At 41.4% G+C, this 15,130-nt stretch overlaps 1 protein-coding gene across 8 annotated transcripts in view; it reads right to left on the minus strand.

Annotated features, from left to right (window-relative positions):
• The window catches only part of Foxn3 (forkhead box N3), a 406,647-nt gene extending 393,354 nt beyond the window's left edge, over positions 1 to 13,293 (minus strand). For 3 of the 8 annotated variants that reach the window (XM_087195148.1, XM_021245276.2, XM_004837079.4), the window contains exon 1: positions 12,851 to 13,000. The gene's annotated coding sequence lies outside the window, so the exon portion shown is untranslated. Of the gene's footprint in view, positions 1 to 12,850; positions 13,001 to 13,111 lie in introns of those variants that run through there. The other 5 variants (XM_087195145.1, XM_087195142.1, XM_021245282.2 and 2 more) reach the window with 4 other exon arrangements.
• Positions 13,294 to 15,130: the final 1,837 nt, after the last annotated feature.

Raw genomic sequence — 15,130 nt, forward strand, 5'->3', positions numbered from 1 at the left:
ACACTGATACCAAAGAGCAGTCTACAACTTCTTAACCATGAACACAGATGTAAAAATCCTATAAATTATTGTCAAAACAAATTTAGCAATGCATACAAAAGCTAATATTATAAAGCTAAGTTGACTTATTTCAGAAATGCAAGGTCAGCTTAATATTTTAATGTAATTCACAACATTAAAGAAGAAAATCATATAAATAGCTCTACAAATGTATAAAGGTAAGATTGAGAAAATAACATGTAGAATCTGAGAAACTGAAAAGAACTTACTGGACTTCACAAAGGGTTTCCACAATATACCCTGGCAACATCATACTTTAGGGTGGGAGAATGAGGACATTTCTTGAATGATCAGAAAGAAGACAAAGAAACCAACACACACTGCTTCTGATCAACACTATGTTAGAGGGGGGCTGTGCAGTAAGGAAAGGAAAATAACTAATAGGTGTAAGAATGGGCAAATAACACAAATGTCATTATTTGCAAATGATGTCATTGATTATCTATGTAAAAAATACTAAAGACTTTACAATAACAGAATAAGAAATATAAAGCTTCTAGACACAAGAATAATGTGCAAAATCAATTTCATTTCTTAAACATCTGCATACCCTTCAACATAGCAATTAGTTCCTTATGTACCTAGCATATGATCGCTAAGAAACAGATATAAAAATTCATACAGCTTTCTTCCCAATAATAAAAACTGGTGGGGGAAAACAATATTATACAGCAATAAAAATGGACAAATTACTGCTACCTACAACAACTAGTCCCTGCATGAATTCTAGAAACATAATGGTATGCAGAAAAAAAAGAAACAAAGGATGAGATGCTATATGCTTATTTTTATACAAAGTTTACACACAAGCAAAACTAGCCCATGACACTCAAAATTAGATAACTGATCACTCTGCAGAAGATAGCACCTTAGGGTCATAAGGAGGGCTTGGGTACAGCAAATGTTTTATTTATTGACATAGGTGCTACTTACATGGGTATTCAGTTTTAAAATCCATCCAGATTTAGATTTGTGTTCATTTTTTATATGAGTATGATAAAAACCACAGTGAATATTTAAAATTTAAAACTATATGACAGTAAAAGGCAGGCTACCATTAATCCCCCTCAAAAATACTTTCCCTTTGCTTCAAATACACTTATCCCATCATTCTTGCCATTTTCTGAAGCAATTCTGGGAGTCTTCTTTCATGAGTGACTTTAGCTGCACTATTGTAGCTGTCTCAGTGTCCTAAATTGATTTAAATTGTTCATCTTTCAAGGCCATTTTGACTTTGAGAGAAGCCAGAAATTGTGTGGTACCAGATCCAGTGAATAAGGTGGATGAAGACACACCCATAATGGTTTTGCTTGTTTGTTTTTTGGTTTTTTTGGTACTGGGGATGGAACTCAGGACCTTGGGCTTGCGAGGCAGGCAGCGGAACCACTGAGCTAAATCCCAGGCCCCCCTATAATGTTTTTAATTGACCGAAATTGCCATAAACATTTGATCAGCACACAGTGAGTGTTTAAATTTTTAAAAATTGTTACAGTAAAAGACACATCACTGTTCATCCTCCCTCAAAAATGTAAACTCCCCCTCAGTTCACACTTATCCCATCATTCTTGGCAATATATCTTTTATTATAATAAGTTATCTTATTATTTAACCATTCATCATATCTTTTAGTCACCCCTTATATCTATAATTCAATTTAAAAGTTTAACTGATCAACTGAATATCTATACAACTGTCAACAAATTGCTTTATAAATATACCTGCAAGTATAGATATACATATACATGTTTATGTTTGTATATACACAATATTTACATTATGTTTATAATATATTTGGTGTATATGTGTGTGTGTGCATGTAACATACACTAAACACAAAAAATCTAGTCTAGGTGAATTCAAGACTAAAATATGACAGGAAAATAAGCTCTGCACAAATGAAGAAATATTTATGTACATAGCCACCCATTTTCTGTTGCTATAACAAAATACCTGAAGCTATGTCCTTTATAAAGAAAAAAAGCCTGTTTAGCTTACAGCTTTTTGGGCTGAAAGTCCATGACTGGGCAGCCCCATCTGTTCTCCTCAGGTGAGATTCTCCTTGCCTACATAACAACAAGGTAGACAGCATTATGGCAGAAGCACATGAGAGGAAGAGATCACATGGTGGACAGGAGGTGAGAGAGGAATCAAGGCGCCAGCCTTGTTCTTGTGTAATAAATTGCTCTCACTAGAGTGAACTCACTTCACAAGACCATTAATCCCATCCAAGGCAATGGCCCCAATGATTATTCACCTCCCACTAGGCCCCACCTCTTAAAGGTTCTATTACGTCACATGTCACCATACCAGTGAGGCCTAAGCTGGGGCTAAGTGAGCAGGAAGGGTGACACCAGGTTCTTATAAAGCTAAGAGGGTGACATTGTGTATACATTATACATTGTAGTTCACTACTGGGTTCCAACCAATGTTTTTGTCATTAACTAAAATTGAATGAAAAAGATCAGAGGGAAATGTAGCAAGAAGTCTACCCTATAAAACTTACGTTGCAACTCTACATGTCATGGTGTAAAAATTTCTCTCATCTATCCATGTGCATGCATGTGTGCACACATGCTCGTTAGAATCTCATCTATGATATCTGTACCTCACTGTGAGTCTTTGAAAACCCAATGGATGTCACTGTAGGTCTTTGAAAACCCAACTAGCATAGACTATGTTTTAGAAAACCCCAGTCTTTGAAAGCAGTAGCCAGTGGGCAACACATCCACCTCTTGAGAGCAGAGGCCACCCAGCTAAGGCCCCTGAGTTTGCCCTATTTCCTCAAGAAATGAAAGAAGAGGGAGCTCAATCTCCCATCCCCTGTATACCAACACTGGCAAAGAATTGTGCATGAGGTAAGCGAGGGAATGGTGGGGAATGGGCACTTTTCTCCCAGGAAGACTGAAAGTTGAGGGACTAGTTGGATTATCAAATCCAACTAAGTTTAAAAATGGGTATGGTGGCGCACACCTGTAATCCTGGCACTCAAAAGATAGGAAGGAGGATTGGGGCGAGTTTGAGGCCAGCCTCGGGTAGGTAGTGAGTTCAAAGCCAACCTGAACTACATAGCAAGACTCTGTCTCAAAAACTAAAATACAAAAACAATCACAGTCAAAAGTTCTTGATAATCAATGGGTGTGTGTGGGAGAGGAACATTTAGTGTATACAAAATTTAAAAATTGACTTGTTCTGCACACGGAAATTTTAAAATGGATGATGGCAACTCTGCAACACAGAAGAAGACAAATGTGGCTGAGGAACAATACACAAAATGGCAGGTGTTATGGCTTATGTCTAGATGTCCCCCCAAAGTCTCATGCAGTCATAGGTGGGACTTTTTTTCAGAGGTGGCTGGATCTAGATTTCTAGGTGGCTGGAATTGATTCATGGTGCAATGCTAAGCTCAAGGGCACTAGGATTAAGGGTGTGAGTGCTACCCACTCTAAGTAGCCTGGATAAGATAAAAGGGCCAGAAAGATGCTGTTAAGGTCCCTGTCGCTTTTGCTTCCTTGTGTGCACCATGTTGTTTCTCCCCTGTGACACCTGTCTGCCACCCTGCCTTGGAGCCAGCCAATTATGGACTGAAACCTCTAGGAACTGTGAGCTAAATAAACTTTTCCCCCTTAACTTTGAGTGTCTGGTATTTTGTCTCAGCAACAAGAAAAGTAATTAACACTGCAGGGGAACTGGAAGGATCAAGACAAGTTTAGGGAAGAATAAACCCTAAGCAGATCCTGGCGCCTTCTCTGAGCAGTCATGGGTTGGGTCAGATTATAGAAGGACTTGAAATTAGACAAAGGTAGACAGGGAGCTACCCTGGGTTCTAGCAGACAAAGAAGATGACAATATTAACATGGCAATAAAATTGCTTAATAATTTGAGTTGCAACTATATGTTCAGCTCCATGCTTTCCTAGGACTCTATGATTTAGCCTTCACAATAATTCTTGTAGGATGCCTACATTACTGAGTTGTAGTTCCATATTACTTGTGGAATTGGTACCCAAGGCTTGAGTCTCAGGTTAAATAACTTGCCTAAGGTCACATTCTTGTAAGTGACAGAGGTTTGAAAAACTGGAAATCTAGCATCAAAACCCATATTTGAAGAGTGGTATAGGGGTAGAAGTTTCAGGAATAAGGAAAATAGCCTGAGGGACAGAGCCCCTTAAGGTCACTAGTAGCATTAATGGAATGAAGAGATGAATGGGAGGTGGATTCGAAAAGAGCAAGCAACCCTGGAGATGGATCAGATGTGTGAGATGTAAAAGGAATGGGTGTTCAAGTTTTCTAACCTGGGAACTAGGATATTGGTTGGAACAGAGAAAAAATAAACAAGAAAATGAGTGCCTGTACTGAAGATTTCTGCTTGAGTATTTAGACTGAGAACTTAAGCCACTTCTCTGGTTCCCATTCTTCAGACTAAAAAACCACTGCCCCAGGATCTTCATTCATCTTGAAGTTCAAAGGACTAATACAAATGAGGAATTTTCTAGAACATTCACTAAGGAAGGAGCCAGGGTACAGAGTGGTAGTGAAGCTCGTGAGGCCCAGGCCCCTTCTCCTTCAGGCCCTCTCATCGTAGCACCCGACAGCCCCACCGGAAGTCCTGAGAGCCTTTTGTAGGCGGTGCCTGCTCTGCCAGTTTGTACAGAGCCCTCAAGGCTGGGATCAGCACCCTGAGAGTAGGCCTGAGATCAAGAGCGCCATGTCCCACACAGGCACCCGGCGTGCCTGAAGCCTCGGAGAGACAACGCACCACAGGCCACCTTCCCTTCCTTTATTCCTGCTCCCTCCTGATGTCATCCTGAGATCATCTCCCACGGAAACTACTCCCCTCTGAGCCTCCTTGCAGAGTCAGTGCCCAAGGAACTCAGGAAAGTGTCACTTCAATCTGCTATGATCAGCTTGGAATACAAATTTCAAAAGAGCCACATTTGTGAGTACTTCCAGGTAAAAAGCTGCCCAGAGTTATGGAACAGCTGGTTTGTGGTCCCAAGGGATTTTTTTTCACCAAGACTCTCTACCACAGGGCATAATTCCTGGTATGCAGTAAGTGCTCAATCATTGTTCACTGAAAAAATACATGGATGATTTATTTTCCCAAAATTTGCACACTGTGTCTTTAACACTTTCCTTGATCTTTGAAACAATTTCATACATGTGGAGGACATGAAACATACCCATGAAATATGAACTAGTTCCACCCAGTTCTGATCATTTACCTGACCACTTCAAGGGAATCAGAAAGTGCCAGCCACATGCTCCCCTGAAAATGTGGACATCTGTTCCATGGCTGGTTCCAACTGGTCACATGTGTTCTAGGCAGAGCAAGACGCTCCGCTGATGATATAATCTGTGATTTCCCCTACACTGACACACAAGTGGAGCTCTCTGCTTAGATGAGGAACTCTAACTCTCCCTACTTGGCCTCTGTAAATCCTAAGGGCTTTGCATAGTTTAGGGTATGGAGGGCATCCTTAGAGCAACTGGACACCCTGCTAATTTGATGACTTAAGCCATTTATTTTTTACTCTGAAAGAAATCAAGGAGTTATTATTGCATCTGTGCCCTTGAGTTTTTTGAGCAGTTTCTATTAAATATAAAAACATTGAATATAAAAACTGTCTAGAAATCTGTTTTTGTAGGATAGAGATGCTACCAACAGTTAGATTGAATATAATATTTTGGTAATTCAGGAAAATCATATCCAGTGGTTATAACTTTCTGTTTACCAAGTAAGTAAACGTAATTGGGGATGGATGAAAGCAAATCTAAAAGATGAAGATGAATGAAGCAAAATCATCCTGACAAGGGACCTAAAAGGTCTTTCTCATCACTATGGTCAAATGCGGGAACCGGAAATTTAAGCAACAAAATTATAGTTCTTGCCAGCATCACAACAAATATTCCCGTCCCACTCTGCAATTCTTTCTAGGAAGTAACTACATTTCCAATGCAGAGGAGGACACCCTCCACCCTGGAAGAGGAACGGTCAGAGGTCAGTGGTGAAGCAGTCAGTGGGGTGAAAAATGCCCAGAGTCTGGAATTAGGGGGCTTGGGATGCAAACTAGTTGGCTACCAAAGAATGTGTGGTTCCGGGAATAGAGTTGCCTCCATTTTTCCATCTGTAGAATGGGACATCAATGTATATTATAGTTATTTATTATTTATTAATGGCAGTATTACATTTATACTAGGTTATGATGAAAATGAAATACAATGTAGCAAGCAGCACTTGATTATCCCAAACCCCTTTCCAATGTGATGTGATTTTTCTGTATCCCCTAATGTTGCCAAATTCCCCCAGAACAACTTATTTCCGGACCATTCTACATATTAAATCCAGCCACAAGAAACAACAGAATGGTCTTAATTTAGAAATATTTATTGCTAATCATTACAGAAGCTATAATCATTTTAAAGGCCTCAGAAGGATTAAATTTGCTGAACCAGAAAATTTAAGAGTGCAAAGACATCTCCGGTTAACTAAAATCTAACCTGTATAACATACTAAAATTCCCTCTGTCCTCCAGGTGGGACTTGTTGTTACCCTCTGAGTCTTTACTTATTCCGTGTGTGTGGTGCGTGTGTGTGTGTGTGTGTGTGTGTGTGTGTGTGTGTGTGTGAAATGCTGGGGATTGAACAGGGCATTGCACATCCCAGGCAAGTGCTCTACCACTAGGCGACATCCCCACCCCTTTTTATTTAACTAATGAAACAGGGTTTTGCTAAGATGTCCAGGCTGACCTTGAACTTGCAATCTCCCTGCCTCCACCTCCCAAGTAGCCGTGATCATAGCTGTGCATCCTCACAGCCAGTTCATTCTCCAGATCTTTGCATGCGCAAATGTGTTAGGCACATGCTATGTGTCACTTGGGGAAATCCTCCATTTATAACCTCAGCAATGTCCTGGTAACTGCCATTCATCCTTCAGTTCCAAAAGCAAACCCCCAAGAACATGGAGCAATGCTCACACGCAAAGAACCACTGTTGTATGATCACGGCGATGCCCCGGGACAGTTCCACTGGGTATCTATGGCTGTGCACAGTCATTTTTCTCTGAAGCGCAAGCGGGACAAGAAATGATAGCTTTAAACAGCCTAACCATTCAACACAATTCAATAAATAAAAGTGGTCCACAATCATTTTCATCCACTACTACGGCCAACTATTTTGTGCTCATCTCTGCCGAGGAAATGCTTTCTTTAAAAGATGGTTAGAAGCTCTCTGGCTTACTGGAACACTGATTATTTTAATCATCATCTCTAACCCCACACAGGTAGAAGAACATGGCAACACAATGGAAGTAATAGGAGAATGTGGAGAAGGATCCGTCCTTTCTATTTCTAGACTCTCCAACTGTGCAGCTTCTAAGAATCAATGCAGGGAGGTTGGCTGTGCCCATCAGAAGCACAGTTCTACTACAGGCAGTTTGCTGAAGTCTCTGCTGATTTCTCCTTAGCTCCAGACCTGTGTGCATGTGAATCAAGCAGTTGTGCAAATCAGGGGAGGAAATGAAAGGGATTCCTCTGTCCACCACCTCTAAAAATCCTTAATACTGGTAGCAGCTGGGATATAAAGAGGACAACTGAGCCCAGCTCTAGACTGGTTCAGTACAATCTCCTAACAGAGGCAATAATCTGAGTATATTTGATGATATTCAAATATCATCTGTGTGCTATCATTTTTCCCAACACTCAAAACACTACTGAGTCTGCCAAGCAGACTTATATAGCTTGGCAAACTTTCATTTCATGAATGACACTTAATGTGAAATTATTTTCACTAGCTAATAGGATAACGGTAATAGGACAACAGATCCTGAGGCGATAATAAACTGAACCTGTGCCTTCCAGTGAAACTATAACCAACTCCCCAGATATTTCCATGTAGTGTTCCTATACCATAGAAGGAAAGGGGCCCTTCTTTATAAATAATCCCTAAAAAAAAACCCCTAAAAATATCCTTTCCCCTTCTCTCTTCATAGGTTGGACCAGGGCTTTCTCATACTTGTGGCCAGTCCTATCTTTTTCTGTATGCATGGTGGTCTCTTAGGGCTTATAATATTAGATATCTCCCTGCAACCCTTTCCCTACTCATTCAGAGAAGAGTTGTCTAAATTGTCAAGGCAAAAGTTCTCTCTTTAGCTAAGAGGGTACAGGGTTCTGCAAGCTGTTCCCTGAGGCCTTCTTTAGAGAATATTTGGGGCACTTTATAAGCAGCAACTCTCAGACTGTGTAGACAGGGGTTCGGGGTCCCCTGGGAAGCCTGAGGAGCAGCCCTGGAGGCGATCAAGGGCTCCAGGCTCTCGGTTTCCCCAGAGTAGCTGTTTCTATTCAATTCATACATTAGGGTCTTGCCTAAGGTTCCACTTGGTACTAAATATAAAACAAAAACAATGAAAACCAGTACAATAAATGGTTCTCTCTCCCTTAGGCTGTCTTCCTCCCCCTGACCAGGCTGCTCCCACAGTGGGGGTTTATGCACTCATGTTCCTTGCAAGAAGCTTACCCTTTAGCCACGGCCAGAATGTGAAACACAAATGAATTGCAACAATTATTTACACTTATTTCTAACATCCAAAAAATAGTCCCAACATTGGCATAGTAAATGCTGTCAGAGTTAAGATGTTTCCTCAAGTACGTCCTAAAGCAGCCTTAGCCTACCCACCTCCAACTGCCGTATTCCGTCCAGAGCAAGGCTGCCATATGCCTGACATGTACTCTTCATGGACCTTTTTCTTACAAGCAAAGAGAAGAATGAAGTTGCTTCTCTCCTTTTACCTCTCTGCACTAATCCAAAATCGAAACTGGCATTTTGGTTGGTATTCTGGAATAATTATTAAAAATTTGTCATAGCCATCAAAAAATGGTAGCTTCAGTGAGTATGTAAGTATCTGACAACTGGAATGAATTGGAATTTTACTGAAAATTTGTTAATTCACATCGGTAAAATAAGTTGTTCATGGTAGTATACTGATCATTTTTTTCTAATTCAAAAATCAAAAGGAAAATAACAGAAATGCCAAAGATTTGAAGTGAAGTAATTGTACTCCTAAAAAGTCCCTTTAGAAATGAAGTGTTCTAGAGCCAGGGATTTAGCTCAGTGGTTTCGCTGCCTGTTGTGCAAGTGCAAGGACCTGAGTTCAATCCCCAGTACCCAAAAAAAAAAAAAAAAAGGAAATTAAGTGTTCTAAGCAAACTATGTGACAGACAATGGAGAATGCAGGTAGACTCTAGAAACCAACAAATCCCATTCATTTCCTTCAGTTTGTAAAAACAAGCAACTGACATGTTTCCTGCCAATGAGCATACTTGCAGATAAGAAAGCTCCCTACAGGAAATCCTTTCCTAAGAGGCCAGTTGTGCTATTAAACTTTACTTTCTTTACCACGTCCTTAGTAGTTAAATATTCAATAACATGGGATCATGAAATAGACGCTGAAACACCTAATGATGCTACGTTGGTTCTAAGCTCTGTATTTCCTATGACAGTTAACAAACACTAAAATAGATTTAGGAATCTTTCTACCTCCCTCCTTTTCGCTCCCTCCCCCCCAGGCAATTAGTTGAAGAAAACAGGGAAATTTGATGCTTTTTTAAAAGATCAAACTGTTGACTAAGTTTTAAAACTGATCATCTTCAATTAAGATGAAGCAATGCAATGCCACAAGTTACAATAATCAAAAAGAAGATATTTCTAAATGAAAATTAAGAATTTAACATTTGAAGACTGCTATTAACAAGATTAGAAAAATGCATTTGCTTTGTATTTACAAGATTTAATAAAGATTCTCAAAGACAAAATTTAGGAGAGGGTCTCCTTGGTTATTTCTCAGTGAAATGAGTTACTTTTTTTTTTTTTGGTACCAGGGATCGAACTCGGGACCTTGAGCTTGTGAGGCAGGTGCCAGAACCACTGAACTAAATCCCCGGTACTCTCAGTGAAATGAATAGGGCAGCAAGGAGATTTGAGGGTAGTCTCTAAACTTTTCTCCTTTCAGTATACTCCTTTTTCTTTCTTTTTTTTTGTACCGGGGATCAAACTCCGGATCTTGCGCTTGCGAGGCAGGTGCTCCTTACTATCACCAAGGTAGCGGTAATATTTGCAGCTTTGGTTTTGGAAACCGCTAAATTATCCTAAAACTAAAAACACTCTTCTCCACCCACAAAAGAAAATTTTCTAAATCAACTGAATAATAATATTTGCAGTTTGGAAACATGTTTATTTAGAAGTTGGTTCCTCTCCCTGCTCAGCTATGCAGAATACCCTCCCTTATTCTTTCCAAAGCACCAGACAGTCTTAATTTTTTCCCCTTGCACATGCAGCTTTAGAGCAGGGTCCAAAACACCACAACTCTTTAAGCTCAATTGCTTCAGTTCAACTTTGAACTCTCCTGAAAACACAGTCACTCATTACACTTTCCCCAGATGACTCTTCATCCACAGGTAACAGGCTAGTCTTTAAGGCTCTGTAAAGTCTTTTGTTCTAACAGTAGATGTACAGATCACTTGGATTTCACAATGAAGTGCTGAAATACACTCTTCTCAGCCTTCCCCTTGCACAACTCCAAGGTAGCAAAATGCTAAGTAAGCACAAATACTCATCTTGGCTTTCAAGCTTTTTTTTTTTTTTCCTGAAATATTTTCAATAAAAATACAGTTAGGAAATCCAGGAGACTGCATTTTTGGTTGTTGTTGTAAAATGACCTTGATTTGACAGGCACGATCTCAGGTTTCAACAGATGTTGTGGGAAAAGCTTACAGAAGCCAGCGTGTTCTCTAGGCATCTGTGATGACATGCAGGGTTTTTTTTAAGTGGTGGTCATGGTGGTGTGTGTATGTATGTGTAGTGGGGGTGGGGTGGGGTTACTCAGTTTCTATGACGACCATGTCTCCACTCAGGGGTTATTAGATACCATCCACTTCCTGTGTCTAAATTTTAAACCAATCAGAAAAGTGTTTATACGTTTAACAACTTCTGGACAGTGCTTCTTCAATGAAACAGCTTAAGGCTCAAATGAAGATGTCTTGGGGTCTTATATTTTTGTCTTATGGACAAAACATTTCACAGTGTTTGCTAATTCATAGATTAAATGATGAGGAATGCCCTTTTGGGGCCCTTTTGCTTGGGCATGAAATGTATTCTTCTCAAAACAGATGCCAGAATTTATCACAGTGTGCAATCTGATTTTGATAGTTTGTTCTTCATTGTCTTTTTCTTTCAGTGTTGCAAGACTTAGATTTAGTGCCTGAAACATGCTAATGCACAAGGCACTTAAATTATCAAAGTAATGACACAGTTAAGCATCCATCTGCTGATGTTGCTATTCAAATATTCAGATTTAAAAAAAAAAACAGGAAAAAATAATTCTAAGTTGAACAACTTTGCATTCTACAACTTATGAATAGAAATCATTGAGGCTATTGTAAAGTAATACATCTATGAATGTACGCTAGTCACTGACATCTGCAAAGAAATTTGTCACCAAAATGGCCTACTTTATCTGCATGGAAACAACAACAAAATTTAAACATATAGGCATCTTGAGCAAAGTGCACTAGGATTAAGAAAGCAATCTGGCAGAAATCCGTGCACAAGAAGGCTCGTCTGGAATTATGGCTTGGTTTTCTAAAAAGGTTTTGGGTGACTGTTTTCCTAAGTCTCCGTCTAACTGACCAATCAGGGAGAGAGTTAGAGGCGGCTCCAGACATTTGTGCAGTCTTCTGAGCTCTGCACTCTGAGCTGCTTGCTCTCCAAGGCAGAGCTGGTGATCAATGAAAAACAGGGAACAAAAGGAATGTAACAGGATGTCTTCCTTAGCTGAAGAAAGGGATTCCCTTTTTCCTCAATGAGCCGCTTTCACCCAGCCTACCCAGCTCCACACGAAACCTCCACCACGCCAGTCCTTTCAGACGAGGCACATTTTGCATTTGCAGTCATGTGTCCCAACTGTTACCAAATGTGTCACCTTAAGCACAGCCTGCCAATTGAAACTAATAAATTAAATAAATTAATAACCCCGCAATTAAAAGCTCCCGAGAAAGACCGCGTTTCCCTTTCCCAAATGTCATTCCCAGAATATAAACAAAACATGAAATATAGTCTCTTCAGCCTCCTCAGCTGGTAATCATGGTTTTTCTCCTCAAAACAATGTTCCTCCAAAAAGAGAAATATTCTTCCTGCCCTCAACGGAAACTCTCATCTGTTTATGTCACAGCAGGAGAAGCAGTTACAGTATTTGCAAAGAGGTTTAAACTGCCCAGAGATTTGACACTGTTTATAATTGATTGCAAAACAGTCGCAACAACAATGCTGTAAACTCTGCCCCAGCCAAACTCCACATTTAACATGTTAGTTCTTGAAAAATCAAAGTGCCGCCTGCGGAACCCCACCAAAGTGGGCTTCCCTTAGAAGTAATTAAAAGAATTACATCAATTATTTGGGAATTTTAAAAATAAATATCCATTTGTCTGCAATGTTTTTAAAAATATATTTTAAAAAGGACTCTCTGCAAATTCCAGAGAAACTTTTTTTTTTTTAATGAACTTACTTCGGAGACAAAACTAATGAAAATAAGCAACTTGCCATCCCTGGATCTTTCCCATTTGGGGCTACATGCTATAAATCAATCTGAAACTAGGTGGAAATATGGGGGCAGACACCTTCAAAAACAAAAATCCAAGGGTGCCCCGAATGCAGCAGCCTGCACGACGGGCGAGGGCTCCTCATGACAATGCTAAACACACGCAGGGGACCGGGAGGCAGGGAAGGAGCCCCGATTTCTTTACCTTCGATCGCCTGCCCCCCCGCTGCTCCTCGCGGCCGCATCGGGGGACCGCGGCGGCGCTGGACTCGCGGGTGGCCCCGCCGCCGGGTCGCGCCGTCCCCCGGCCGAGCTGCGCCGATCGCGGCCCGAGCCCGGCTCCAGCGCCCGGCGCCCGCCCGGGGTCGGCGGCGCGGCTCCCACCCGGCCCGGAGCCCTGCTGGGTCCTAGTGCGCGCCGCCGCCCGCCAGCCCCGCGGCCCGCTCTGCAGCCCGCACGCACGTACCGCAGACAGCTCGGGAGCCCGGGGAAAGCCCGGGAGAAAACGAAAAGCCGTCGTCCCCTTTGCAAAAGGCGCCGCGGTTGGTGCGAGGGAACCGGAGCTCGGTGTCAGATCTTGGTGGAGGATGTTAGAAGAAAGACATCGGCTCCAACTGAACTCGCTGGTGTGAGATTCTGCAGCCGGTGGCAGGGACGGGCGTGGAGCTTTGCCCCGAGCTCTGTGGTAGGGTACGGTCACGGAGGTGAGAGACGCTGCGGGATCAAGAAAGAGGGGTTTCAGAACGACAACGCCAAAAGAGGGAAAAGTTGAAAATTCATGTGTCTGAAACCATGTAACCCTGTTTTAAATAGCTTTGCAATATTTCCCCTCGTTAACAGGTCCTTTTCATTCTACCTCTCTTGCTTTATAATATGCTGTTTTAAATAACAAAACCCCATATGGCTAAGCACGTAGTCATTTGATTTTCAAAAGACCTCAGAAATTGCATCAAAATATGTACTCATGTATCTCCTAAGACATCAACAACAGAGAATTAATAGTGGCATATGGTGTGCCTCATAGAGAAAACTTAATTACAAATTAAAACAAATGCGAAAATTCACAAATTCCGTAAACTGAAAGTAAATTATGAGCCTAGATTGATACACGAATCACCTCGTGTACAATTGGGAAAGACTTAACTTCTAAATTTCTCTTTTACACTGGGGAAGGAGCGTTTTGTCTCGGGTACTCAAGTCAAAGCCTCTTGTTTTGCTCCTGAAAGGTCTTTCAGTAGCCCAAGGTTCAGCCATTTACCCCTGCCCACCTGGAGATCAGCTCTTCATCTTGCAAGCGCTCACGTAAGGAAACAATTCTATTAGCCCTTAATTCAAAATAATAGTGTTTTAATTTGAAGAACCTATTTGAAAAACTTGAGACTGGGAGTTTTCTTTCAGTCTTTGATATCACCAAGTCTGAAGGTCACAGTGTTGGAAAGCTGCTAATAACAATGGTGCTGTGGTGTACACCAAAAAGAAAATCAAATATGTGCTTTCTGGGTTCTATTTTTGGAGCAGGAAAAGTCCCTTTGAAAAATATTCTGGTCCTCAGCCTTTCCAATTATAGCTAAATAAATGCAGTGGAAGTTTTTTAAAGTATTAATTAAACATCAAAGACACTTTTTCTGCTGCCTAATGTTGTAATGTATTACACTCATCAATCTTCGAAGGACTCGAACATACGTCTCATGTGATCTTTACCACACCTCAGCCAGAAAACATCTTAGAATCCCCGCTTTTCTAGGGAGAAAATGGAGGTCCCACCGGGTAGAGGGACTTGTCCAAAATCACTCAGCGAGTGAGCAGTGACCTGGGTCCCCAACACCTCCAACAAGCCCCGCTTTTCCAAGCATACCATGTGGCCACACAATTATTTCTCGGCAAGCACTGTGAGGAATTGGCATCCAAAACAAAGCCACAGGTAGGTTTCTGCAGCCCTCCTTTCTTCTCTGTAGCAGAACAGAGATTTGCACGTGGAAAAACACGGCTAGTCGAGACTATCTTAGTCTCTGTTGATGGAGAAAACTGACCTGTGTTTCCCAAGGCGCCCTGGCAGATGGAAAATTTCAAACTCAAACTGAGCAGTGCCACAACCACCTACGCGTCCTTTTGTCCTCTCTGGGAGCCTAAGATGGGGCTCTACACACAGAGGGGGAGTGGAAATTGGTGATCTAGGTGCCCACTGAAGGGCTTCACAAACTCTGGAAAATTCAAAGAGTGAAGACAGAAGTGGCCTTTTAGCGATATCTAGGGTGTCCTCACCCATATCCGGGGACACCTAGGATCACTTCTCAGCCCCCTTGCACCCTGGGAAAGTCACCAGCCAGTTCTGTGTGTGGCAGTCCACTTCCTCCTCCCCTCTATCAAAAGGAAATGTAACTTTTCTTATAAGCTGTACCAATCCACTTGCATACCAGCCAGGTGAGGGGCTGGGTGACATTTCACTGAAAAGAAAGCAACATTTTTCTCTGAAAAGTGATTCATT

This window comes from Heterocephalus glaber, unplaced genomic scaffold (genome assembly GCF_053883595.1).
Source record: "Heterocephalus glaber isolate CG9 unplaced genomic scaffold, H.glaber_assembly_v1.0 deba00001608, whole genome shotgun sequence".
Lineage (NCBI taxonomy): Eukaryota > Metazoa > Chordata > Mammalia > Rodentia > Bathyergidae > Heterocephalus > Heterocephalus glaber.